Source organism: Molothrus aeneus, chromosome 10, assembly GCF_037042795.1.
Source record: "Molothrus aeneus isolate 106 chromosome 10, BPBGC_Maene_1.0, whole genome shotgun sequence".
In the NCBI taxonomy this organism is placed as follows: domain Eukaryota; kingdom Metazoa; phylum Chordata; class Aves; order Passeriformes; family Icteridae; genus Molothrus; species Molothrus aeneus.
The window spans coordinates 25452086-25479196 of record NC_089655.1 but is presented as its reverse complement, the minus strand read 5'-3'; the positions used below and the strand labels follow the sequence as shown (position 1 = coordinate 25479196).

Sequence of the window (27111 nt, the reverse complement as noted above, 5' to 3'; positions counted from 1 at the left end):
CCAAGCTGCCTTTGAAATCAGCAGTGTAACTGCATCCTCATGCACTGTATCATTTCCTTTCTTTTTCATAGAGTCTCGTTGTGTTTCTCCCTTCCCGAAAGCGAGAGCCTGCGGGCGTTTGCAGCGCCGCGGTCTGACACGGAGAGCTGGAAGCGGAGCCGTGCAGTGATTAAGTCACTCTCACAAGGTCACGCGGTGAATCGCTGCTGCTGCCAAGAATAGCACCCCGAGTCTCTTGGCTCTCTCAAGCCCACCCTCAACACTCCAGCCTCCTTTCCTCGGTGAGCATGATCTGATTCATAATGCAGCAGCTCTGCTGTGAGGCTGGCTACCTCTGTGATCCTGCTGCGGCTACGGAGGAAAACAGCCAGGCTCAGGCAGCAACAGAGATTTGCACATGCCTGTAGCAAAAAGTCTAAACCTCAGAAATGGTATTTAGCAGCTTATCTTATCTACAGATAAGCTCATAAAATGTACTGACTGGTTAAAAATAGGTTTTAAAGTTCTTGGCAAACATCTCGGGCTTTTTATTCTTTGTTTTTTGCTGCAGTACAAAAATACCATTTCAATTATTCTTATTAGCTTTTTCTGGTCTTTTTGGAAAAGGACCAAATTATTGATGGGTGTTTTTAGCTTTTAATTGTGCCTCAAGTGCTAAACTTATTCCTGCTATTTGTTTGCAATATGTTTAGCCTATGTTTAGGCAAATGCAAATGTAAGTGGTTATTCAGTGCCTTTGGCACTGTGAACAGAATGTACTGAACTCCTGGGGCTTGGTACAAAGCCTCAGCCTCCAGCACTAACAAAGCCTGTGCAGGCAGCAGCTAAAACAGGAGAACTACCTAGGCTTGACAGAGGGGGTTCAGAAGATCTGGGAAGACCATGAATCATGTGCCTAGCTTTTGTTCTATGGACCGGGTAAACGAAATAAGGGCATTTTTGCCCATGTCCTGTTAGCTGAGGGTGCTCTGGAGGTCTGAGCACACTGAGCCTGCACTGCTGGGGCCTGTGGAGCCTTTGCAATGTGTAGCTCAGCAGCAAGGTTCTTCTGGGTGTCCTGACAGTCTGCGTGCTCCTGGAGCATCGTGGAGGCTTTCCCTGGCCAGCTGGAAGCCAGCACGGTGCCGCTGCCTGCTGCGTGGTCACTGCCAGCAGCTCGGGATTTCTACACTTGTTTGCCTGTTACCCAATCTATTTCAAGCTGTGATGGAATAAGGATGGCATTTGATTGCAGTGCACAACTGCTTGGCTTTTGTAACCCATGTTTTAAATGGGAGGTTTTTCTATGTGTGCTTTTGCCTTCAAATAACTTCAGGCTTGTAGGTTTAGGCTTGGTGCTCTCTGCTGGCCTTTGCTGTGGCCTGATGAGACAGCTCACGACTCTCGCTCCAGAGGGTGCTGGGTTACTGAAGTGAGAAGCCCTCAAAGGAAGAGGGTAGTGAGGACTGTGGGGCACATAGAAGAGAGCCTCCATCCTGGTCTAGGTCTCACGGTGGAAATAAGGATGTCTTTGTAACTCTTTTTATTGGCTGGGCTTTATTTATCATCTCTACAGTGTGTCTGTGTCTCCTGATCCTATGATCCAGGGACAGAGGTGGCATGCTCAGTAAAGACTTTAGTATCTGGTGCTACAGGATAAGTCTCTCCTGACATGGCATTGGTCAGCTGCTAATGCTGAGTCTAACACTGTTTTTCTATGTTCATGAGGCTCTAACAGCAGAATGAGTGGCCTCCATCTACCACATAACATACACCTAAAACTGGTGTTCTGTTGTACCCCAAGTCTGAGACTTCGGCAAGCAGCCTGTCATGCAAACTTGGCCCCACAGTTTTCAGTGGATTAGGTACATTGGTGGTTATAGTGAAGCTTAGTCTCATGTCACTTGTTTCAGTGCTGTGGGGAGTGAGGCAGCAGGCTTGCTGCTTCCTGCAAGTGAGTGCAGACAGGAGATGGATGTTTGCCATCCGGAAGGAAAACCAGAACCGGCATAGCAGGTAGTCAGTCAGTCATGAGAAAAGGTAAAAAAAAGCACTTGGTGGAGAGGGGGATGAAGTACAGAGGGGCAGAGAGGCAGTGATCAGTCATAGATGCCTTTGTCTCCTTACATCATAACCTGAGAAACTCTGGAAAGCAAATGACCAAAGCTGCTGCTTTAGGCTGTCTTTGGGTGAAAAGGAAAGCCATGGGCCATCCCTGCTTTATTCTGAGTGTCTTTCAAGGCCTATGTTGATAACTGATATCCATAAAACAAACATGCATTGGTTGTCATTTGAAATTAGATTTCTGCCCATATATTCTCTTGCTTTCCTGTTTTGATGGCCAATTTTTTTATAAAAACTTTTGATTTTATATTTCCAAGCTGCACATACAAATACCAGATTTGGGGCAACTATGTACCTCATTCATGCACACAAATATCTGATACCTGTGACACCCCAGGACTGCAGCCCTCTCCCAGCCTTGAAAGCCAGAGCCCAGGGGCTGCTGAGCCATTGTGCAGGCTGGTGCTGCATGTGTGTCAGACAATCACCTTCTGCACAAAGCGAAATTTTAGCTGATGAAACCTGCACCTGTGTATAAGGTAGGTTAGAGTGAAATCTGGGATAGCTGGTATGTTAGCGTGAGCTACAGTTTGTGCTGTTGGGGCCCCAGGCATAGCTCATTACTGCAACTGCTATTTCCCCAGAAAAACTTCTCTTGAAGTAAAGAGGCAAATTGTAGCAATTTGGCCCAGTGCAAGTACATGATGCCCCAAAATCTAACTGTGCAGTCACTAAAGAGAAGGCTGCTTGAGTCAGCTTTCAGTGAGAAGTATACAAAGAATTTGATCCTTAGAAAATATAGCTAATTTATTGTCTAATTTTAGAGTACAGCTCCTCTACTACAGATGCTATCTGAGGGACAGCTCAGAACTACTGAAGCCAAGGCTAGCATCCTATCTTATCCTGGTTTTACTAAATCAGATTTAGGGCCAGTAAGACCCAATGGGTCTTATTCTTGCATGTACTTTATTGCTGTGTCCTTTCTGTTGATTTCAGGGTTATGAAGCTTTCTGCAGCAGGATTTGAAGCAGCCAAATTCCAGCTTAGATCAAAGTCCCTAGGATTCACTTTTGATTTCTGGTAAGGCTTCTTTATGGTATTCCTGATTCACATTTTGAAGTCATAAGGTTTTATTGTGTATTAAATGCCATAGGAATTTTCTGCTGACCTTTCAAAAACTTGTTACACTTCAGTGTCTTTTGCTTGTGATTTCCAAAACAACCTGTGTTCCATAAAAGCAATTCTTCACAAAGCTTTGGATGTGTTTTCCAGCACTTCCTGAGGGTGTCCCTGATCCAAGCTCTGCTTTGGTGTGGGTGCATGAGAAACTGAGAGACTGATTGCTTTCTGCAGCTCACCTTCATTTTTCCTCTTGTGTTAAGGGCCATAAAGCAGAAAAGAAATTGAAAAATGGGAGCTGAAGATAGTGCTGTATATGTTCTTGTGAGAGCTGGTTTCCCTTCTTACTCCTTGCCTCTTAACTCAGTTGTTATGTATTTGTATTGAAAATGGAGGATTTTTGTCTGGCTGAGGCAGGCTGGCTGCCAGCTGGTGGCCACCAGTGGCCCAAGGGCTCCTGGCCCTGGACAGGCCACTTGTCCTGTGGCACTTGCAGCAGCTGGCTCTGGGTGACCAGCTTGCTTTACTTAGAAGGCTGAAACATCCATGGGCTGTGACACGATAAACTGAGCAGCTGATTGCTTTGGAGCCTGCAAAGCACAACAGAGGGTTGAGTTTTGTTGCATTTTGAGCCTGTAGAAGGCAAAAGTAACCCTCTGGCATTCTTTATTTGTGTGGTCCCAGGATGGAGTATGGCGAGAGCGTGGTGGGAGCAGACAATACTTGTGCTGATAGCAGAGATTGAAGTGTTTCCTGTCATGGAAAAGATAACAAGCCAGTTCCACATCAGCTTTCTTTTCTGAGACTTGTGAGTACTGTCAGTGTTGCTGCTATTTTAATACATGAGCTGCTGCCCTGAGTGGGATTCACACCGTTGCTGTGCATAGTCACCTGCCCAGAAATGGATGAAGGGAGAAGAGTGCAGGAGCCTCCCAGTGCTCCCTCCTCCTGTCTCCTGCCCTTCACAATTTGCTGTGTTGGGAACTGCTGGAGATACAGCAGGGGCAGGAGAGACCAAGGTGGCAGCAGAAGAGAGCTGCCAAAGAGAGATGAAATGCACGAGCCACAGGTAGAGAAGGCCAGGATGCCATCCTCTATTTTGGCCATGGTCAGCCTGTGCTGAGGAGAGAGAAGGCCTCCAGAGGTGTTCCCTGTTATGCCTGGCCATAGTAATCCATAGCTTGAGCAAGGAAAAGGCCATCCCTTCCTCCTGACGGGCGGAAGAACCTGTCCAGTCCTGAAGATATATCCATCCCAGGTGTGTCCCTGTAGTCAGTGCTGCAGGAGTCAAACTCCTGCTCTGGCCAGCTCAAAGGAATGGTATCAAAAGGCCAACAACAAGCTCACCTGATGCAGCTCTGGGCTTTTGGAAGCTCATGTTCCCAATCAGACAGGCAGATGGTGCAGTACCAGTAAGCGAAGTTTCTGAAGGGATAAATTGTCAGCTAAATTCTACTGCTGGAAGCCTTGCACACATGGAGGACAGTAGGTCTATTTGCTGGGAAAACCAATAGGTGCAGGACCATCCCTCTGACCAGGAAGCACTGAACATTAAACAGAAGACCATGCAGATTCTTTTTGAGTTTTTATTTTCTTGCTATAATAGCAGGCAAAGAGGAGTAGATTTTTCTGGAGAATACATCTACAGTGTGCATGCACTCTAGTGCATTTGTCATTGCTATGAGCAATTAGTATCAGGGTTGACTGAACAGCAGCTTGTGTGGATGCACCAGGTGTTTTATGCACAAACTTGGAGAACAAGATATTGATTGATCTTAAGACCTTTTTTCCACGGTGTTCTGAAAGGGGCAGCTGGGACACAAATCTACTTTGGTGAATCTGAGACACTCGGGTCTCTTTTATTGCCAAAGAGGGAAGGTGGCCTAATTAAGCAAGCTGTAGTCATTGTCAACACCCATGGTACATCTCCTGAGCCAACAAATAACCCTTGCAGTGGATGTCAGTGGGTACAGAACTGGACTGCCAAGAAACTTCTTAGAATTTCCTTTCCTTTTGCTTCCTTGGGAGCAGGATCTTCTCACAGCCACCTTTAGCCAGCATGAACTGCTCTTCTATAGAGTGGTGGATCCTTAACAGGCATGGTTGGTCTGTTTCCACTTGGTTTCACCTGTGCTATCCAGCTTGCTCAGCAATGATACAGCTTTCTACAGCTTGGTACCTTGAAAGTCTTTTCAAGTACGAGGCAGGTACTTCAGGAAGAGAAGCAGTGATTCAGTGCTAAAGCTGCCCATTCTTTATACTCAAGCTTGTTCCTGTGTGTGTTTAGACATTCATGCACATCCCTCCAGCATTTTACATCCTTCTCTCTTTAGTGCTTTATCTCCCTTCTGCTCTTTGGTGCTCCTTGTCTCTTGCCAGCTCTCTGGTGCAGAGGGGAGGACACTGTTTGAGGGGAGTGCTGTGGATCAGCCTCATCTGGCATCTCCAGGAGCACTGTGTGTGTAGTGCTGGATGCTTCAGGAGAGCCTGCTTCTCCTCCCACAGCCCCACCATACATCCATGTTCTTGCTGCTGCCTCCTGTAGCACAGTCCATGCTTTGGCCTTCCCATCCCTGCCTGGGCTCCCTTCTGCAGGCAGCTGCTGGTGAGTGGCCTGTTTGCTGTCTGGCTGCATCCACTGTCCCCATTTTGTTTTCTCTGTCATTCATTGATGGGTAAATACCTTGTGCAAGCTCCATGCCCACCTGTCTGGAAATCGTTCTCTGTCTCTGGTTGTGAGTGAAATCTGCATGTTTGGTTCATCTTCCGCTTCCTGGCTCTGATTCTCCTCCCATTCCTGACCAGTGTGGCTCTGCTGCACACATGAAAATTGTGCAGGGGCCAGGCTGGAGTGAGCCAGGAACATTCATCCCCCAGCACCTTACACTCCTCACAGGTACCTGAAAGAACCAGTGAAAGTGGTTGGTGTCCTGAATGTGCAAATGCAGGAGTGTGACAGATGAGCCAGTTGCCCATTTTTTGGTGGAGTAAAGCAGGTGTATGCAGACAGGCAGGGTTCTACTGAGGAACCTCCTTTGTGTACGTGGCTGCTCCAGGTTGTCCCCAGTGCCACATTACTGCTTGTGGGCCCTGCCCTCGGCCTGTGGTGAGAGATGAGCAGCTGGCAGGAGGTAGCAAGAATGTGCTACTTAAACATAGGTTGCTAATGGCTTTGTTCCAGTCTCCAGATGTGTGGCTGCTCTGGGATGCCGGGAGCTCCCTCTGTGCTGTGGCAGACAATTCCATTATTAGATTAGTGGCAGCTTTCCATATGCCAACACTCGTGACTGTAGCACTGTTCAATTTTCACTGCTCCGAAGTATTTAGTTTGTCAGTTGTTAGCTTCTGCTTTGTAAAGATCAAATGCCAAAGTCCTTCCCTAGATTTTTACCCACTTAGGGGTGGGACATAGATTCTGTATGAATCCATGGATTCATACAGATCAGAGGCAGCATAAGGTCTCGAATTCAGAAATTCAGTCACTTCTAGGCTAATCTGTAGAAACCCCTTGTCTTCAGGGATGGGGGTCTAATCTCCCTTCTTCTGTTAATTTCTATTTGGAGAAAGGAAAAATCAGTACTGCTAAAGCCACTGCCCACTCACATTTTGAAGCTGGACTGTGCAGATGAGGCGTGTGGTTGTGAGTGCCTGACTGAAGGTTTTGGCTCCTCTCTAGTGTGGGGAGCTGCTGCTGCTGTGAGCAGATCATCCTGCAATTCACTGCTGGGGGCCTCTCTTTAATTATTGAGTGCCAGAATAGATGTATATTGAGTTACCTTGCTGGCAAATATAATCTCCAGCATTTTGTGTAACTGCAATATTCTCAGTTTTCCTACCTGCATAACATGGTCTTCTTCAAAGAATCTAAAACAAGACAAAATACAGTTTTATATATTGCTTGTCTAGCAGTACATGTTTCCAGAGAACAACAGGTTGCACACTGGCTTTGAGGATAGCCTTCCCTGGCAGCATGGATTGCTCTTACATACAGTCAAGCCTGCACTTGGATGTGCAGCAGAATGAAGCAGGATGTGCAAGGTGCACTTTTAAACCAACCAACCAAACCAAAAAACCAACCTCCAAAAATTCAGAAAAAAGAGAGAGCAGTCTAAGCCAGCACAGCTTTATGAGAAGAAAGTCCTGCTCATCAAACCTGATTTCCTTTTATTACAAAGTAACCCACCTAGCTGATCAAGGAGAGTCACTTGATGTAATCTTTTGAGATTTCAGTAAAGCTTTCAATACTGTCTCTCATAACATCCTTCTGGACAAACTGTCCATCTCACTGCTGATAAACATGTCATGGGATGGGTGAGCAGCTGGCTCATGGGTCAGGTGCAGAGGGTGGCATGAGACTGGCACCGGTCCCTTGGTGGAGTTTTGCAGGGCTCCACCCTTGGCCCTGTGCTCTTCCACATCTTCATAAATTACTTGGGTGCAGGACTGGAGGGATACTAAACAAGTTTGCAGATGATAAAAACGGATAGGAGTTGTTGACTCCCTCAAAGGCAGGGAGGCCTGCAGAAAGACTTCACCAAATTATAGGGCTGGGCAATCACCAAACTTGTGAAGTTCAGCAAGGGCCAGTGCCAGAGTCTGCACTGGGAATGGGGCAGCCCTGGCTCTACAGGCTGACTGGGGAATGAGATGCTGGAAAGCAGCGCCTGGAACGGGCCCTGGGGTCCTTGCTGACAGAAAGCTGAAGATGAGTCAGCAGTGCCCTGGCAGCCAGGAGGGCCAGGCGTGTCTGGGGGCATCAGCTGGGCAAGGGAGGGATTGTCCTGCTCTGCTCTGAGCTGGGGCAGCCTCACCTCGAGTGCTGGGAACAGCCCTGGCCACCACAATATAAGGAAGGCATTAAGCTGTTAGTGTCAAAAGGAGGGCAGCGATGGTGAAGGGCTTTGAGGGGAAGCCAGATGAGGAGTGTCTGAGGGCTAAGCCTGGAGAAGAGGAGACTAAAGGGAGACCTCATCCCAGTCTACAGCTTCCTCATGAGGAGAGGAAAAGGGGCAGACGGTGATCTCTGTGGTGACCAGTGGCAGGACCTAAAGGAATGGCCTGAAGTTGTCAGAGGAGGTTTAGGTTAGATATTAAAAGAAGTGTGTGGCATTGGAACAGGCTTCCCAGAGAAGTGGTCACAGCATCAAGCCTGACAGAGTTCAAGGAGCATTTGGGCAATACCTTCAGGAACATTGTGTGATGCTGCAAGACCAGGAGTTTGACTCCACGGTCCTTGTAAATCCCTTCCAACTCAGCATATTCTGTGATTCTGTGGATTTTGCTTTCACTGCTCTGAAATGTTCCATTTGTGAGCTGTTGCTGTAGAAGACCTGGCTGACATGTCTTGATGGAGCTGCAGTGGAGGTTCTGGCCAAGTGGTGCATGACTCCAGAGGCTGCCTGCACCCATGCAGCTGTACTGGTGTCACTTGCAGGAGCCCTTGGAGATGGAAGTGGGGAGAGAAAATCAACATACACGTTTATAATTTTTCCCATCTTGCAGAGATGCAAATGGTGGCCAGTGTCCCCTCATCCCTTCTCTGTCCTGCTCTCACACACAAGCTGCAGGCACCAGAGCTGTGAGCCATGGATCCCTTGACCTTTGGTTCCTGTAAAATCCTCTGGATAAGAAGTCTCCAGTGCTCACAGACATGATACAAATTTCCATATGTTCTTTCTAAGTATGGCAAGCAAACCTTGCCCTTCCTTATTTTGCAAAAGAAATAAAACTGGTGAATTCCATGTAATCCTGATGACAGGATAACAAAGGAAAGAAACATTACCCACTGCCTAAATGGAAGACAAGGCAGTAGTGTGGTTAGTTGAATACCTCTGTTGGTCACAAGTTTCAGAGAATTCCATGAGTCAGGCAGGAGCGGTGAGCCCGAGCTCCCTCGTGTGTGACCCGCAGGTTTGTCCCTGCAGCAGCGCTGGCAGGTCCTGGCAGAGCGAGTGCGGTCGGGATCTGCGCTGCTGCGTCCTGGCGAGAGCAGGGAGGCAGGGCTCCATCTACCGCTGTGCGGGGAGAAGGCAAAAACAACCAGGACGGCAGAGCTGCTGGGTACAGTGAACTGCATGCGCTTTTCTTTTTCTCTTTTTTCTTCTCCCCTATGGTTTCCAGAGCCCTTCACTTCCAATCCAGTTCCCTGACTGGGACATTGTGCAGGTTTGTAGCTGGGGACAGTCCCCGCTTGTTCATCATGTCATGTGATAATGTGAGGCTGGAGAAAACAGCATGGAAACAAAGTGACTTGTACACACACAGAGAATTGGAAGCAGAATCTGAGGTGAACCTCGATTTCCACTCTGTTTATCTGACAGGATGGGGTTCATGCTCATGCTCTGTATGTTGAATACAGAGAGTTCTTGGAGGGCTGCAGGAACAAGAACAGGATCAGGATAGTGCTCAGTTCTGGGGCTTCTTGCTTGGTCTGTCAGTGCTCTGCTTCTGAATCTCCTGTCCTTGTACAGCCAAGACATGTTTCTTCTATACTTACCTATGCCCAGGCATTTATTTGAGAATGGAGCTCTACATGAGCCATAGGTGCTCTTCTGCCAAGCGTGGGGATGCAGTGAGGGGTGTGAGCCCTGAACCCAGGCCTGTATGCAAGTTCTGCGGGCAAATTTGGTTCTCAATACTTTCAGCTAAAATCCTACTCTTTCCCTTGCAGATTGTAGCTGAATTGTGGACCAGGTTGTCCAGGGCAGCTGTGGCTCCCCATCTCTGGAAGTGTTCAAGGCCAGGACAGGGCTTGGGGCAGCCTGGGATAGGGGAAGGTGACCCTGCTGATGGTGGGGTTGGGGGACAAGATGGTTTTTAAAGGTGTTTTCCAACACAAACCAGTCTGTGATTCTATATTAAAAACAGAATATTTTCCCCTGTCCTTGCTATCTGCAATCACCTGAGTTAACCCCGCTGTGCTGGGTGAGATACTGTTTTATATACCTGGTACTGCCCAGTTTGAATAACTCCCGAAGGATAATGTGTGCAGTGTCGTTCTAGAAAAAAGGCAAGATTTTAGGATTTAGAATACTAGGAAAAGGTGCTAATTTCTCTTTGCAAGTGATTTGCTGGTAGCGAGAACCCATCATTATTCAGTGCTTGCAAGGAACATGAGACGTGTCTGGATTCTTAGGCTTCCACAAAAAGTTAACTGATAGTTCTGCACTGATGGCAGGAAGAGTTTGAGCTTACATTATTTGACTGGGAGAGCTTGTCTCAAGTTATGTGAACAGATGTTTCCGATTTGAATTCAGCCTGGCAGAAAAGGGATCTCAATCTAGTCCTCTGCATTTCCCATCTTTTGCTTGGGAAAAAAAAATCATAAGTAAGTTTCTTTTTTTCCTTTTAACTGGATTTTTCTTTACTGTAAAACCAAAATGCAGACTCTCCTGGAAAGGAGGAGAGAGTCACTTTTATCCAACCCAGTACTTAAAGCTTTTCACCTGTTTGCTCAGCTGCCTTGTATTTGTCAGCATTTTCATCTGTGGAGCTGCAGTTATCTCTGAAAAACATCACAAAGAATTAAACACCCCAAAACCTCCCTTCAGAAGACATGGCCTGCTTTCCACATTTTGGTGCATTACACAGCCAGGCAGCCCTTTGTGTAGTGGCTTGTGTGCTGCAGCAAGAGGAATGTAAAAAAAAAACCAAAAAACTTCTTCTGACACAGCTGTCAACAATTAAACTGTGTGAGGCTTTGCTCACAGAGGTTAGGGAGAAGCCCCGGGAAATCTGAAAAAGCTTTCAAGAGGAAGCACTGAAAATACATGCCAGAAATCAAGGAATAGATTGCAGATGACAAATACACATCTCCACAGACTGTCGGGGAAGAATTTGGTTTGACAGTGGCTGTGGAGCCATGGAGCTGTGCTGGATGAGGCTGAAGGTGGCAGTGAATGGAAATAATTAAGCCAGATAAGCATGCCAAATACTGACTTTTATGGGAGAATTCATCCATGTATTCAATGGGCAGATCCCACAGATGGCTGGAAGGTGGAGGACCCTCTACTCCTGCTGATACTGCTGTGCAGTTTTTATAGCATGCCTGCCGTCTGCAAACCCTGAGGACCTGTTCTAAGGCAGAAGATGGTGTGTCACCCGCAGCTGGGGACAGGGCAGCAAAATGATCTGCTGGAGTTGGAGAGCAGCAGGTGGTGGCACTGGAACGCCATGTTGTAACATGCCAGTCCTTGGCGTATCCCTGCAGGCCTGGAGGAGATCAGGTCTGCCATGAGCAGCAGATAAAGAGGTAAGAAGTGAGAGGAGCACCCGCACACATCACCCTGGGAGCTACAGGGGAGGCCATGCTGCCAGGCACCGTGGGCACAGGCTGTCCCACCTCCTCTCTTGGGCAGAATGAACTCCCATGGTTGGGTTTAGCCAGTGACCCTGGGCGTGGAGCTGCTGACTAAAGCTGGCCTCAACAGCATCTCGGAGGCCAAGAAATCTTTGGGACTGGAGGAAGGGGAACTGAACACCTGTATATTCTCCTCGGTGCCAGCACAGCCAGTGCAGCAGAGCTGTCCCCACACTCAGGACAGCCCAGCCTTGCGTGGGAGCTCTCCTGGCAGCATGGGAGCACAGAAGGAGTTGGGTGATTATAGTTCCTTGTTTACATGGTAGCAGAGTCACGCTGTAGGCACGGTGCAGACCCTGCAAGTTTGCTGCTGCTGCAGCAGTGTTTGTAGCTTAGGCCCTCAGCTTCCCAGGGATTTCAGTGCTGTGTGATGTGGAAGTAGCGCACCCTTTCCTTGGTCACCCCTTTTTCCCACAAAGTGTCTGCTGAATTCTGCCAAATTAATAATTTATTCAGCTCTCTCACACTGCAGCCTGTGGTGATGCAGCCATTAACAGAGCAGGTTTGAGCAAGGCTGGGAGTTCCCCAGTCCCCAGAGAGGGCTGGAATTGTCCCGGTCTCCTGGGGAGAGCGTGAGCGTGGTGGGAGATGGATCTGCAGGGCGCAGTGAGCGGTCTGAAATCACATCTAAAATAGCTGAACCATGACATTTTCTCTTGACAGGAGTGGTGAAAGGCCACAGATGCTTCCTTTCTGTGACTCAGAAACTTGCAAATCTTCTTTGATTCACACCTTATAAGTAAAATTAGCCTATGCCTCACTACTGCCAAACTCTTTGAAAGCAAAGATGCTTGTACAAAGGAATTCAGCAACAGAAATGCAATTCACTTGTGGATCAGATTATTATTTCTGACTGGAAGCAGTACCAGAAATACTTGCAGGGATTTCCACTTTGCCTTTGAAAAGATGTCCATATTGTTGGTAGAAAAATAGCTACTTGGGAGGATAATTCACATATGTTAGGGGACAGGGAGGGGAATGAGCCCCATGAGGCTGCTGCAGTGATGAGTACAAGAGTTCAGCTTTGGCTATGACGTTCAGTCACTTTGAAACAGGGATCTTCAGCTGTTGTTATTGGGAATGTTGTGACGTGGGCTGCAATTGCTGCTGCTCAGCAGGACATTTCCAGCCCTGGGCCTGAGCTTTCACCCAGCACGTGGGTCTTTATGCTGCTTATGCCTTGGCATCCCAGAGAGCTGTCAGACACATTCCTTGCATGTGGGGATTCCTCAGGTGAGACTTAATGGAGAGAAGGATTTTGTTGATTCTTAAGGCAGTGATTGTTTGTGACACTGATGAATGTGATGTTACCTTGAAATATGAACTCACCATCAGCTGTGAGCATCAGTCAAGAAAAGATCTGGCACTTACAATCCATGCTGTTCACAGTCTGTGTTTTGCAGCCAGCTGTAACAGAAGCCTCAGTTCCCGTGATGATGCTCCTGGGGACAGAGCCCGATGGCATCTGCGGAGTGGGGCATGGAGGCCCAGGGACCCCGAGCCACAGAGAGGGACTGCAGCCCCGGTGCCCCTCTGCCCATGGAGAGACAGCAGAACGTCATGGTGCCCTCAAAGCCAGCACAGAGCAGACATCTCCAGCAGGTTAACTGCCTGGGACAGCCAGGGGCAGTGGGAGCTGTGGACTTGTAATGCAGAAACTTGTTTGCTCATAATCTGTGGGGATGAGTTTTGGAACAAAACCAAGAGTGCTCTGATCATAGTCTGAAATACTGATATAAATAGTGGAAGGAATGGATGTCTGTAGTATAATATATATAATACACATGCAGACATTTTTCTTCCTGGCACACCAAGAGTTGTAAACCAAATGAGTACAAAAGCAATTTACTTAAGAAAAAGTTAGGCACATTGCACTGGAATTAGAACTGGTTATACTACTTTACCCCAAAATAATATACTTGATATCTTTGGGTGTCAAGTGAAGCCTTTCTAAACGATGACGTGTTTTTGTGGCCACCTTGGCCAGGTTTGTTCTTTCTGCTTGATGAACAGTGCACAGAGAAGGGGATCTCCAAGGAGTGAATTTTTTTGCCCTTTGGAAATGTGTGTGAAAGGGACAGCAGCATATGGACTTGGCATGCCCCAGGCATGGCTGTGGGAGCCTGGAACATTTCGTGCCTGCAGCAAGTGTAGGAGAAGGGAGGAGGAGAGTGGAGCAAGCGACTGCAGTGAGCTGCGTGGTGATGGCAGTGAGTTACCCTCTGAGAGCAGGAGCAGCAGGGGCCCAGCCCTGGCCCAGTCTTCATCACAGCTGAGGTGGGGAACAGGCCTCGTGCCATGCCCCTTCCTTGCCTCATGGGTCACAGCAGAATTGGGAGGTTCTCATGAATTGCCACAGGCAACATCTCGACCAGAGAGTGCAGATAAAATTGCTGGCCACAGCAAAATCAAGCCAGGTGCTGAAGGAAGGGACGGAAGGTGGGCTGGCTTTGGAAGCACAGCTCTGTCAGCAGTCAGAGCCTTCAGCTGTGAGTGGAGGCAGAAGCATGCCGTGGCTTTTCCGAACGTACCACTATAAGATGTTTTTATGGATCAGAGACTCCAAATATTGTACAGAACAATGAACTAAAAATGAGACCATACAACTCTTGCACAAATTGCAGATGAGCACAGGGCAGGTGAGCATAGCACAGCCAGGTGGGCACACACAGCACACATTCACAGAAAGCCTGAAAGAGGCTGCACGTGGCCACATCCTGCACAGCAAAAGTCTTCAGCACATTGTCTAAGGCAGAGCTTGCAGCTGTAATGGCAGTGCATTTGGTCTCTCATTATGGATCTTGGACAACCACCCATGCAACTTGAAAATAACTTGTACAGTTAAATAGGGTGTGTTTTTCTGTGCTCCAAATGTGTGATGCACCCCAGGGAGGTCCAGTGAAAGGTTCATGTTCCTTTCGGTAGGTGTTATTGCACACCTTAACAGAAGATGTTCTGATCCACGTTCAAGGAGTACTGATAGAGGCTTGAGCCTGTGTCCCACTGACATCCTGAGCAGATGCTTTTAGTCCCTCACTTTTTAATGTTGGTGTCTCCCTGTTGTTCTTGGAGCAGCAGCAGCAGCACTGCTCTGGCCTCACTGCCAGACGTACCTGCACGAAGATCCGGTGACACCGCGCCATTGCCTCTCCCGTTTCTCTTGGATGGTGTCCTGTCTGTTCTGCACTGCTGAGGGTTCCCACACCCTGGCAGTGAATATCACATCCCATTTTTGTGAAATGAGACTGATTTGCAGATACACAGTCTCTTCCTAGAGCTATGCCTGCCCCAGTAACTGCTGGGAACCCCACAAGCCCTGGCAGAGGTGGCAGAACTCCCCTGTGTGCAAAGCGTGCCAGGCTCACGCAGCGCTTGCTCATGGAGCAGGGAGAAGCATGAATGGGAGCAGATTTTAGCTTTATTTTAGTCAAGGAAATCCAGGGATGTTAATTACTGAGCTGTCATCAATTTCAGTGACTGCAGAACCCAATTAGCCTCTAATTTTAGTTTCATGCTAATGCCATTGTCAGCTCTTTCCGTACCACAGGTGAGGCAGTCTTAAATGTGGCTCCACAGTTGCTTTGTGTGGGTGGCTGCTTCCTAGAACCTGACACACAGCAGGGAAATTGGGGCAGCATTTAGAAATGCTTTGAAAGGCCCTGGGGTTTTTATACCATTTTTTTTATTGCTGTCCCACTGCTGCCACACACACGGCTCACGTGGGCACCAGCCCTCATGAGGCACAATTTCCCCTTGGCTGACACCCCACCTGGCAAATGATAAGGCTCAGTCCTGCTGGGGGTCTGAAGGGGGGAGGCTGCTAATTGCAGGATGCCCTAGGCATGCACCCTGTACCTGTAAGCAGCAAGGAAGGACTGGAGTGTTCTTTAGGCAGTGGCCACCTGTGGCTTTCTGGGAGACACCAGGAAGGATGGCCAGCTCTGTCCCACTTGTGCTGGCATGGTCTGAGTGCTCTCCTGGACCTGTGTGCTGTGCTCCATGCACCCCTGCTCTGGGCTGCAGCAGCACTGAGCTCAGCCTGCCCAGGATTCCTCGGCACTCGCAGGGGTGGGAGTTCCAGCTGTGGCTGCACTTTGTGGCATTCTTCTGCTTGCAAGTATTTCTGCACAGCTCTGGTCTCCCCATGTTATTCCTCATGGATCTTGTACTGGTGTAAAAGTGGTGCCTGATGGAATAGCCTGGGCTGTCTGGAAACACCTGGACACAGCTGGGTTTGCAGCACAGTGGGGAGGTTGGTTCTTTTCTGGAAAATACCAAACACGTAGATGGGGACAAATGGGAGATGAGTGCCAAGATCTGTACCAGGAGCTCAGCACTTTTATCCAATGGAGCCAGGCATGGGAAAAATGTCCATAGGATGTAGAAGTTTATTCAAACGTGTATTTAATGTTAATGAGTGGGCCCACAGCACAGCTTTCTGACTTGGAAGCCAGTTGCTGAAGAGCAGCTGAGCTTGATTTGCAGAGAATTGTTGTTCTCCGGTGGATTTGCAGGTGCAGCACAGTGACATTTTAACTGTGTGGGCTTCCCTGCTGTGCTCTCAGCCATCCTGGAGGGTACACAAAGGCTGGAGGATGACTGGAACACCATAACAAGTTTTCCACAAAGAAGCTCAGTGAAGCTTCAGAAATCTCCGCTGGTTCATGCTGCTTCTGAGACATGTCCAAGCTGATGGTCACATATAGGTCCTTATAACTCCTTTTGAAGGTTTGAATGCTTTGTTTTGCAGCAGAAGAGCTTTTCTGGGCATTATTTGTGCTGGACTGACCTTCAAATAAAACTGTTACTAAGACCTGACAACACAGTAGGTATGACAGCCCTGTCAAGGAATGGATAATATCCGGTCTTTAAATACACTTTCTATTTATGCTGGCAGTGTACAGGCATCTCAGGATTTTACCTGCTATCCCAGACTTACACTTCAAAAGTGCCACCAAGGAAACTTCTCTGCATATCTCTTTCTATTTCAAAACTTCTTAACTGAATAATATGAGTTGGCAGATACATCACTGCCTGTTGAAGCTCACAGCAGAAGAATGTTCAAAGGGAAAAGAAAATATTTGGAAAGTATTTTTTTACTATCATCAAACAGACCTGGAAATTGTATCAACTATGGGGATATACCAGTCGTTCCTGAAGCTTAATTTTTCATGGTTAGTTTATTTTTCATGTTTATCAGAATGTTTCAGTTCATACCTCAGACACCTCAATCTCTGCAAGTGTCAGGGTCCCCTGGAGGGGCCAGCAGCTCTGTGTGCCCCCAGATCAGCTGGCAGACATCTGCCTTGTGTTAGGAGAAACATGATCTTCCCACTGGCTTGGACCCATGGAAGGGGGTGGGAACACTGTGAAACTGTTGCTTAAACCAACACATAACCCAGCATTTCAGAATAAATAAGCAAAATTGGTTGCCTGCATTTTCTTGGGGAAAAAATGTTGAGCATTTTCAGGAAAAAACGATGCTTTTCCACACTCTTTTGTAGAAGCTGCTGTGGATGCCAGGTGGGTTGTTAGCCCTGGGATTGGCTGCTGGGGCCTGGGCCACAGAGGGATGGTGGAGACTGCCTTGGTTTTGCCATCTGACTCCAAATCTGGCTTCCAGCTTTCTCTGACACTGCTAGTGCAGTCAACAGGGCCTGGCTGGAGTTAATTGAATTAAATGGGACACTTGCCAGGGACACCAGTTATCTCCTGCAGTCATTAGCACAAGAAGGGTGTAAGGATTAGCTCTTGTTTGCTGTCTCAGGTGTTAGTGGCGATACCAGCTGACATGTTAAGGTCTTGTCAGCAGCAGCATGTTCTGGAAGAGACAGCAGCCTCTTTAGCTGATAATACCTGTATCATTTCTTTTAAATGCAGGTATTCCTCATTGGAGTAATTTTTTTTTAGTCCTTGCTTAGGATAGTTTAATGAGTTTCATTTCATCTCTCATTTCAGGGGATCAGCAAACGTTTATAAGACAGGTACACTCCCTTTGGACTGACAACACCTCCCAAAGATTCACTCTCCAGCCCTTGGAGCTTCACCAGCCCTGGGAGCATGGCCATGGTGAGGGGTGAGTGCTGCAGTCACTGGTGCTGGCAGTTGCTGGTATCACTTGAACTCTGCAGTGGGGGAGGAAGGACCTGAGCTTTTGATTTCTGAAGGATATTGCTCTGATAAATAAAGAAAAGATTTAACTACTGCAGGAAAGTGTGGAGATTTGCTCTGTGGCATTCTGGATGAGAAATTCTGGTCCTGAAGTCTGTACAATTACTGAGGCAGCAATGGGCACATGCCCATGGTTCACCTGCAGTGGTGCCCACATCCCACGTGCCCAGTCCCAGCTGAGGCAGTGCCTGTGTCCCACCCAGGGCAGTGCCCACTTCCCATGGCCCACATTCCCCATGTCCCACCCACAGGGGGTGCATCCTCTGGGTGGCTCACCTGGAAGTGAAGCGCTGCTGCTTCCTGGGGCCGGGAGCACTAATTAACACTAATTAACAAGCAGAACTGGTGATGAAGTGCTGAGCTCAGCCATCTCTGCCATCCACAGTGTCTGGGGGAGTGCAGCCTCTGCACAGGGCCTTTGGGGGGTGCCTGGGCAGCAGAGCAGCCATCCCTGACCAGGCAGTCTCCAGTGCCTCTGGGTGCTGCCACTTGAAGCTCTGGGTGAGGGTTCCCTGTGCGTGGCTGGCAGGGAGGTTCTGCCAGAGCCACGGGAGCTGTGGCTGGGCCCTGCTGGGCTGGGTGAGAGCAGCCAGCACAGCCAACCTCGACCTTGGCTCCTGCATGGACCCATGCTCCTGGAGCCCCCTTGCCACAGGCAGGCTCTGTGGGGACACTGCCAGTCCCACACAGCCCCTCTGAGCTCTGGCTGCTGGGAAAGGCCCACTTTAAACTCGCTTTGGGCGGTCTTAAAAATTGCTGAACTTTCAAACTAAGTTCTTGTGATTGAATATTTATTGTTGAACTCAGCATGAAATGTAAAATAAAGCCTAAAACTAGGGATGCTTTTGATTTTAGTGTAAATGCTGACAGCATTTTTAATTTATACAGTATTTTAAGAGTGAATGCTTAAAATTATTCTGGTGTTTTGTGTCCTCAGCTGTTTTTCTCTTTACTGTGGTTAGCCCTAGAGTCTGCATTGGAATGAGTAACATGCAGAGATCAGAGACTTACGACAAGCTCAGCCTAGAGTGGTTTAAGACACGTAAGTGTAGGATTTTCTGGCAGTGCCAGGGGGTCAGAGCTGCTTTATGGCCCCGTTCCATGTCAGAAGAACGGCTGAGGCGTTCCTTTGTGCTCACAGTACTGTAACAGGGTCAACTTTCACCTGGTTGGAGCCTGCCAAGATCACCAATTTGAGTCCATTCTGCCATTGGAAAATTGTTCATTTTCATGGATAAGTCAGAATTAATGTTGTGTGGCAGTGGGAGTGCAGGTCAGTGCAGGGTCAGTGAGGTGCTGACGGCCACTCTGTGGCTACTGGCCATGACCTTGGCACAGACTGCCAGGGCCAGGGCTGCCAGGGCCAAGGCACAGCTGCCAATATCTGCTAGACTCTGCAGTAGTATCAAGAAATACAAATATACAAACCTAAAAATCCACAAAATGCCTTTTGGTCTCTTTAACAGAGTCACATCAATGTTTCTTTCATGTAAATGTCCATGGGGCTTTGCTGCCTCCACAGTGAAGTGCATTCCAAACAGTAACTGCAATAACTAGTAAAAAGAATTATAAGGCATGGGGGCAGAGCTGGGCTCCTGCTCTCCTGCAGCAAAGACACTGCTGGTTGCAGCTCTGGAGGTTGGCACTGATGCACTTGCACTGCACAACCATCACTTTCTCAAATAGATATGTCACTTACACTTTCCTTAATTAAAATTTCAGCTATTCCTGCCTCTGCGCACATGCCTCTGTGCACATGTGTCTGACTGAGCGCTGCCATGTTTGGAGCTGTGTGGTGGCTGTTGTCAGAACCCAGGAATGCAGCCTCAGGAACAGAGCCCTGCGCAGGCAAACTTGGTGGAACCTGGGCAGTGTCTGCAGCAGCAGTTAGGAATCTGGGACTGGGAGCTGACTGTACTTGCATTCCCAGGAGGACAAATCAGGGCCTCAATTGCCAGGTTTGCAATTTTTAAAAAGCCTTTACTTTAATGAATGTGTAGCTTAAGTGTCATTGTTCTTTTCGTCATTCTGGGTTGTTTTTCAGAAAACAAGATCAGTTTAAGAAATTTAAATCTCTGCTAAAATAGAAATTTTATCTAGAGAAGTCCCTCTGTGCTTCCATTCTTAGTATAAACCAAATTTATTCACTTCTGTAGTTGAAATTGCATTACTAAAGAACATAAAGTTTCTTTAGTGTTGCTTGATGGTTTTTGTCTGGTTTTGAATGGAAATTGGGATTGTATGACCATCTTGTGGCTGTAACACTTGTCAGTTCATTTAAATTAATGTTTTAGTTTCTTATTTATTCTCGCAAAGTTTATTGGTTTGTTAGGAACAATATCCAAATTTGTGATGCTGAGAAGGTAAAGCTGCAGCGTGAGCCCACCTGGAATCCTCGTTGTAGGAGAAATGCACTGGGAGCAACCATGGACAGGCAGGTTCACCAGCACTCCTGTGCTCGCTCTGTTTGTGAGTCTAGTTGTGTGTCTCGTGATTTTCAGGTTGTTTTTCATATCCTGATGCAACTGAAAAGTCAGCCTTTTTCAGAAAAGTGTAGAATCTAATGAGCAGTGTGTTTGAAAACCTCAGCTGTTCCCAGGACACAGGTGAGTGATAAAAACATGGCACAAGCAGGTGGAGATGGGCATCTTGGAAAGAAAACATCAAAGGAATCACACAGAGGTCGGGTTGGGCAATTCACAGGGCCAGGGAGCTGGAGATGTGTGCAAAGCCACCCTGCTCTTCACTCGGTGCCACTGAGCTTCAGTTCACAAAGAAAGTAGCTGGAAAAGTTACCCAGAAATAGATGACCTTTCAAAAGGCCTCTAATATACAATTACCTGATGTTCACTGAAGTGGTTCACGTGCTTCCCACTCTAAATGATTTTCTAGGTTCACCCATGTGTGAAAAAGGGTCTGATTTTATGGAGGAGGGCAATGGAGGAAAGGAACTTCAGAAAGGAGAAAAATATGCTGGGGAATTTTACTGGTTGTTTGCTTCAAGGGAAGAAAAGGGCAAATAGATGCAGCCACCTCAAAGTCACCTTTTGACTTTGAACTTTAAAAGAAAGGAGCATGGGAGAACTCTGAGGTATTGACAGCACTTGACAGAAGCTGTTCCATGGAGATAGGTAGGAAATTTAGGATCCAGTGGAGTTTGCTTTCTTAGCCAGATTACAAATTCTTTTCTTCCCCACAGTACAACAAAATTATTACAACCCCTGTTTTCCTTACTGCCTTTTCTTTCCTTCTGCCCTGGGTCACCTGGCACAGGAGATCCTTTGCCTGTGTGGGCACCAGTGCTCACACCAGGGCTGGCCATGCCCCCTCTGCAGAGTTTCAGCTCTGATCCTGGACCAAAGCACGTGAGTTATCTGGGGCTGCAATCTATAGTGGGCTTTAGGCAAAATACTTTTCTAAGGAAATTATTTCTATGGTTGGAACAAAGTGCCTCTCCCCTGCACCTTTCCAGTGGCAGCTGTGCCCAGGTGTGCACAGCAGTCTGGCTTCAATAGTTCAGTGTTCTCTTCACTGCCCTGACCCCCAGCAGCCCAGGGGGAAGGGGGCAGAGACCAGCCCCACGTGGGAAAGGAGCAGCATTCAAAAACCCAAAGACTTCTTGAAGCCAGGGAATGGCATTCCCACATGTGATGAGAGAGCACACTGGGCAATAGAAACTATGTTTGTATGGAAGGAAATAATTTTAAATAACCTTGGAATGTAAAGATTTTCATGAACAAAAGGAAATGGCGGTCCCCTCCCCCATCTGCATTATCTGACAAAACAAACAGAGACAGGTCAGACAGACAAGAGCATCAATGTGGTGCTTGTAGCACTGAAGCACTTTTCATTTGGTCGAGTATCTGTTTGTGGGGAAAAAAATCCAAAGTTGAGCTTTGGATCCAAAGCATTAGACTTGCAATTCCACAGAATTTTGTGACTTTGGAAATGTTCTATTGTTTTTCAGTATGAGCTCATGGAGCTGGAATGAAATTGTCCTTTTGGGACAAATCAAAATAGATGAAAAATAAATGCTCGTGTCAGGTCTGGAGACCAAGGGGGTCCTGAGCCATGGTCTTTAATAGGTTTCTTTTCCATCAAGTTCAGGGGCAACTTTGAGCAGGATTTGCTGCAGTTGAGGGAGACAGAAAAAAATCATATTAAAAATAAAAGAAGAACCCTGAATAAGGTTTTTCAAAAAGCCATTTATATCTTCGATAAGACATCCAGATGCAAAAGTGAATGGTGAGTCAGGAGTGCACTCAGGCACACGGTTCCAGCAGCAGCTCCCGGGCGCCTCTGCCTGTGGCTCTGCTGGAAGGCAGGTCAGCTTGAGCTCACAGCAGCATAACTGTGGGATGATCTGGAGCTCCTCATGCTGCTGCCTCCTCCTTTTGGAGGCCACACAGTGTGCACATGCTGTGTTCCTGAATTCATGCCTTTTCTGGCGATTTGTTTGCCTCATCCTTAAATTTCTGTGTTCATCTCCAGGGCCCAGAGCTGTGCCAAGCTGCCAGCAGCTTGCTGAGACCATGGGCAAGTGCCTTAGCCACCAGGGTGTCAGGAGTGCAGCCACACACAGCTGCACTCCCCATGCTCTAAGGGCAGTGTGCTGAGAGCTAACCATGGCAGAGAGACTGAAAGATGTGAGAGTTTCTCCTGGAGCCTGCTTTTAACTCTCCATGGCCCTGTTTGGGAACAGGCTGTAGTCACTTCATGCCTTTAGCTTGAACTTGCACTTCATCAGTCTGGGAGGAAGAATGGAAGAAATGTTCTGAGAGAAAATTCCATTTATGTCTTCTGCCACCTGCTAATGGCATATGTGAGCTGCTGCATGCCAGTAGCTGATGGCAAAGATAACATCAGTGTGGAGAAAATTGTGCAGTGCTGAAAAGGAGACTCATGTTCCAGATGACCCGATAGTTCAGCGCCTGCTGGGGCCAGGTGTGGGGCTCTGCTCACCAACTCTCACACAGACACACACAATGGGATGGCCTTGCTGCAATCCCAGAAATCATTTTTTTTAGGGCAGGCAAAAGGACAAAAGCTGAAAAGCTTCTATTCACATCCAGCTCCAAATCAGGCTTTGGTGCATATACCTCCAGCCTAATTGGTGTGAGCCAGGATGAGGGAGGCTGACAGGAGGGAAGAGCTGTCAAAGTGCCCGGTAAAGCTGCTGGTCTGAAAACTGACATAATGGCAGAGTAGACACAGTGGGCAGCTCTTCAGAAGTAAACATCCATTGACAGTAGGATCTTAGAAATATTTGAGGCACTCAACAGCAAAATCCTTGTTGCTTTTCACCCTTGTGGCACATGGAGATTTTGCTCAGTGAGGGAATTCATGGTGTTTTGTATGAGCCGAGAGGTAATTGCGAGCAACTACTTAAATAGCCTAATTATGTTTAGAGAAGGCTGGTCCCTGAGAGCAGCTAGGATCTGTGAATAAACATATTGACACAGGTGACCACCTGATCTATGCATTTGGATCTAAAAAAAGCCACTTTGCTAAGTTTAAATACCTCAAAGTAAAGCTGAGCAGACACCAGACGCCAGCAGCCGTGCCTGCCCAAAGCAGCAGGGCATGGGGCTCAGCACGTCCTGCCGGCCCAAGGTATCCTCCTGAGGGGACCAGGGTCTTTAAATACCAGCCCTTAAATGCCCTGTGCACAGAGAAAGGTGAAGGGACTGGGCCCCCTAAATGGGGGATGGACAAGCCCAGAGGCTTACCTTGCTTAATCCTTGGGCAAACATGCTCAGTGTCTGCTGAGTGCAGCAGCTGATCCCACCTGTGCCAGCACTGCCCTGCACAGCTGGCCCGGGGCTCCCAGGGGACAGAGGGCACCTGCTCCCAGCCTGGAGGTCCCTGGGAATGGAGAGATCCCCCTCCCCACCCAGGGTTCCCAGGGGACTGTGGCCCTTAGCAGTCAGAATTTTTGGAAGAGAAAGTCTGTGAGAGAGAAGACAAATGTGGAGCTGTTGAATGTGTTCAGCCCTTCAGCACAGGGGTTGAAGAGTTCACAGTGACAGCTGAGATAAGGCCAGCCTGCTGGTGGGCCCCAAGCTGCCCCTGCCCCAGCAGCCTCCTCCTCCTCCTCCTGCAGTGAGCACCCAGCTGCCTCATCCCACTGTTAACCATGTCTAGATTCAGCACAACATAACAGCACAAAATTATAATACCTTGTGACATGGAAATGGGTCAGAAGCAAACTCTGTGTCTTTCTGTATTAACACAGGTGCCACTCCTGGCTTGGAGGGTTTCACAGCCCTGAGATTTCGCTGCTTATGACTTGAAGCAACCAGCATCACCTCAGGCTATAGGCAGAAAAATTTCATTGAACCACATTGCCTCTCTGCTAGACAAACTGCAGAAAGATAACTTGCTCCCAGAATGTCAGGGTTGTCTGGCCACCTTCCAAACAATCGCTGCATTTCATGCTTGAATGCCTATCAGTGAATTTCCAGTACAAAATGTGAACAGAGACAACTAGAAATCAACGTCTGGTGTTTCCTTTGCACCTCCCCAGAGGGGAGGGCTGTTGGCATCATATATTCAATCTCTCAGCACCAGCAGACACAGGTCAGTGACAAGACAGGTGAAAGAATAAGGCCTGAGGTGAGTAGGTGCCCGGTACAGCCACTGAAGCTGCCTGCTTCCAGGAGCTGAGGCTGCTGCTCTTGGGGAAACAAAACTCCTGCCTGGTAGTAAACATCTTCAGTTACCATACAGAAGAACTTAAAAAGCCAACCAACAATCACCTAGTTAAGTGTTTAGGGTGGAAAAATATCAAAAATCAAGATGAGATGGACATGGCATGTCTCCTGCCTGGAATTCCTGGGAAGGTTTGTTGGTGGCATGCCTGGTCCTGTAGTGCTGGTTGGACACAGGGCCAGGAGCGTGCTGTTCACCCAGCAGCCTGATCCCCATCCTTCCTGTGGCTGAAGGAGATGCAGGTGAAGCCTGGGTGGGGCAACTGCAGGTGTTAGGAAAGATCACTTATGCCCACAGGTCACTTCCCCAGCAAGGTGTACCTTGTTCCAGGGGTGTTAGAGCCCTCCCCAGTGGCATGGGACCTCAAGGGGGTTGAGAAAACCCTTGGAGCAAATAAGGTGAATGGCACCAAACGTTCTGGGGAATCCATTTTGGGGAATGTTGCCCACCCGTAATTCAGAGCCACTCTTTGCAGCGAGGCAGTGCAGGCAGGCAGAGCAGTGTTCATGTCAGGATGGTGCAGGTCCCTCTGCTGTGCTACAGCTGAAACCCCTAACATGGAAAAAGAGAGCCTCAGTTGCAGGGCTGAGCAGGCAGGGTCAGATCCTGCCACAGTTTTGACTCACAACTAGACACACTCCATACTTTTCAAGTTGCAAAACTTAAGCTCTTTGCATTTCAGTTCTGCAAATGCTAGTCAGTGGTTTAGCCACTTTTCATCTGTTAAACTTCTTGGGTTTATCCATGCTCCATCCAGAGTTCCACCCATTAAACTCTATTTTTACTGCCCTTCCTCACTTGTAAGTGGAGGAGGTCACCTTCACAGAGGCTGGTTCAGAGAACAGTGGTAGTAGCCATGGAGTGCCCTATCCAGTGAAGTCTCAAATTAAAGATAGGATGGCTCTGAAAAACATGATAAAGTCTTTGAAAATTAAGATAATACTAGTGCAGACCCAAACCTGCTGCTAGTGTGAGATTCAGAAGTGTTGCTGCTGAACAGCAGTTCCATGCCAGGAACCTGCAGCAGCTGCTATGGATGCAGATCCATCCTTCAGCTGATCCTACAGCATGGGTTCTGGACTCCTCCAGTTCTTGGCCTCCTTCACCTCTGCATCACCAGGATTTCCTCAGCATGGTCATTAACAGCTCACACATACCTGCCACACCTTGCAGCACACGCCTCTGCATTCCTCACCCTGCTCCAAGACATGCTTTGTTCATGGGCTCAGCTCTCAGAGCTCCCACTCACCCTGTGATTCACATGGATCAGGTTAGATGAAGTGCTGGCAAGTTGTGGTCATGATGGGTTTAGCCCCAGCCCTGTCCTTGAAGGAACAGATCCTGTCACCTAACCAGTACTTTTGGCAGGTATTTTACAATTTGCATAAAGAAAAAATGTACTGGAAATACCTTATCTGTAGTGAGAATCTCTGGACCTCAGTACACATAGAAATCCAGCAATGTCCATTGTTTGACATGCTTTTGTCTGTTCTATAACCTGTGACCAGAGTTCATAAGCTTTCTCCCAGCCTTTTAAAGCTTTTCCTGCCATCTCTCACATTTGCCAAGTCTCCAGTCCCCGAGTGCTGCCAGTATTTACAGCTCTCGAGCTGTTGGGGCAGACAGCTCTGTGTGCAGGGATGCAGTACCTGGGAGCTGTGATGGGACAAGCTCAGGGCCCCAGCACCTGACCCTGGAGGGTGCCTGGACTCTCAAGCTGGCACAGGCCAGATGGAAAATGATCCCATCTCCCCCTTTCTCATTGATGTTCTTACACAGCACAGCAAATCAAAACCTCAGACCAGCACAACTCCTAATGTTGCTTGTTCTGCAGTCTAGGGGGGGGAAAAAGGAGTCCCAGCTCCTATTTTCCACATGAGTGGGAAGCAGTAGTGGTTGGCAGACCAGTGGCTGGTTTCTAGACTTGGCCAAGAGAAAGATCTGAGTCCTTGCTTAATATTAAAAATCTTGGCTTAGGCTGGTTTCGTTTTCCATTTTTTTATTCTACTTTCAAATTTTATGTCTTTATTTTCAGTTTAATCCTTTCTTTTTAAGGTTTACATAGCATCATCTGCTTCTCCAATTGCTCTGTCCTTTAGCTAGACTTATGAGCTGCACTTTAAAAGTGGACACTGTGATCATCACAAAAATCCCTCCTTGTGGTATTTTTGCTAGCATCAGTCCCCAGAACATGGGCCTTAATGAAGGGAACATATTCCCTACTGATGTGCCAGACAAAAGTTCATGGCTTTGTCTTGCTGAAAATGAAGCCTTGATTATTCATGCAGTTCCCAATTAGTCATTCCACACCCTTGAATTATTTCTGACAGATGTGAAATGCCTTGTGCTGAATTCCTACTCCAAGGAACCTTCTGCATGACTGGTTTATCAGTGTATGCAAGCAGACTCATGATTTACAGTGCTTCATCATCATGGCATGTGTAACACTGAACACGATGACTAGGGAAACCAGACCCACCTATTTTTGGTCATAGGTTCAGAGCCTCCAAAATCTGCCAGCAGCTGCACAAGGGGTGCTCACACAGGGCTGGTGTGTGCACAGGGAAAGCCAGGGTACTCTGAGGATCTCAAGAACGGATTGTCTGAGGACATATAAATTCACTCTCAGGGGTGATATGGACACAAGTGCTAACCTGAAGGCCCATTTCTGTCACTTTTCACTTTCTTGCTTTGTCTTTGCTGCCGGG

General features: G+C 47.8%; 1 long non-coding RNA gene across 7 annotated transcripts in view; it reads left to right on the top strand.

Moving 5' to 3' along the window:
* LOC136560671 (uncharacterized) overlaps positions 1–19896 on the top strand; it is a 38954-nt gene extending 19058 nt beyond the window's left edge. For 3 of the 7 annotated variants that reach the window (XR_010784187.1, XR_010784186.1, XR_010784191.1), the window contains 4 exons: positions 72–281; positions 3040–3123; positions 12911–13123; positions 17480–17725. This is a non-coding gene — a long non-coding RNA (uncharacterized lncRNA). Of the gene's footprint in view, positions 1–71; positions 282–3039; positions 3124–3846; positions 3971–12910; positions 13124–17479; positions 17726–19414 lie in introns of those variants that run through there. The other 4 variants (XR_010784189.1, XR_010784190.1, XR_010784188.1 and 1 more) reach the window with 4 other exon arrangements.
* Positions 19897–27111: the final 7215 nt, after the last annotated feature.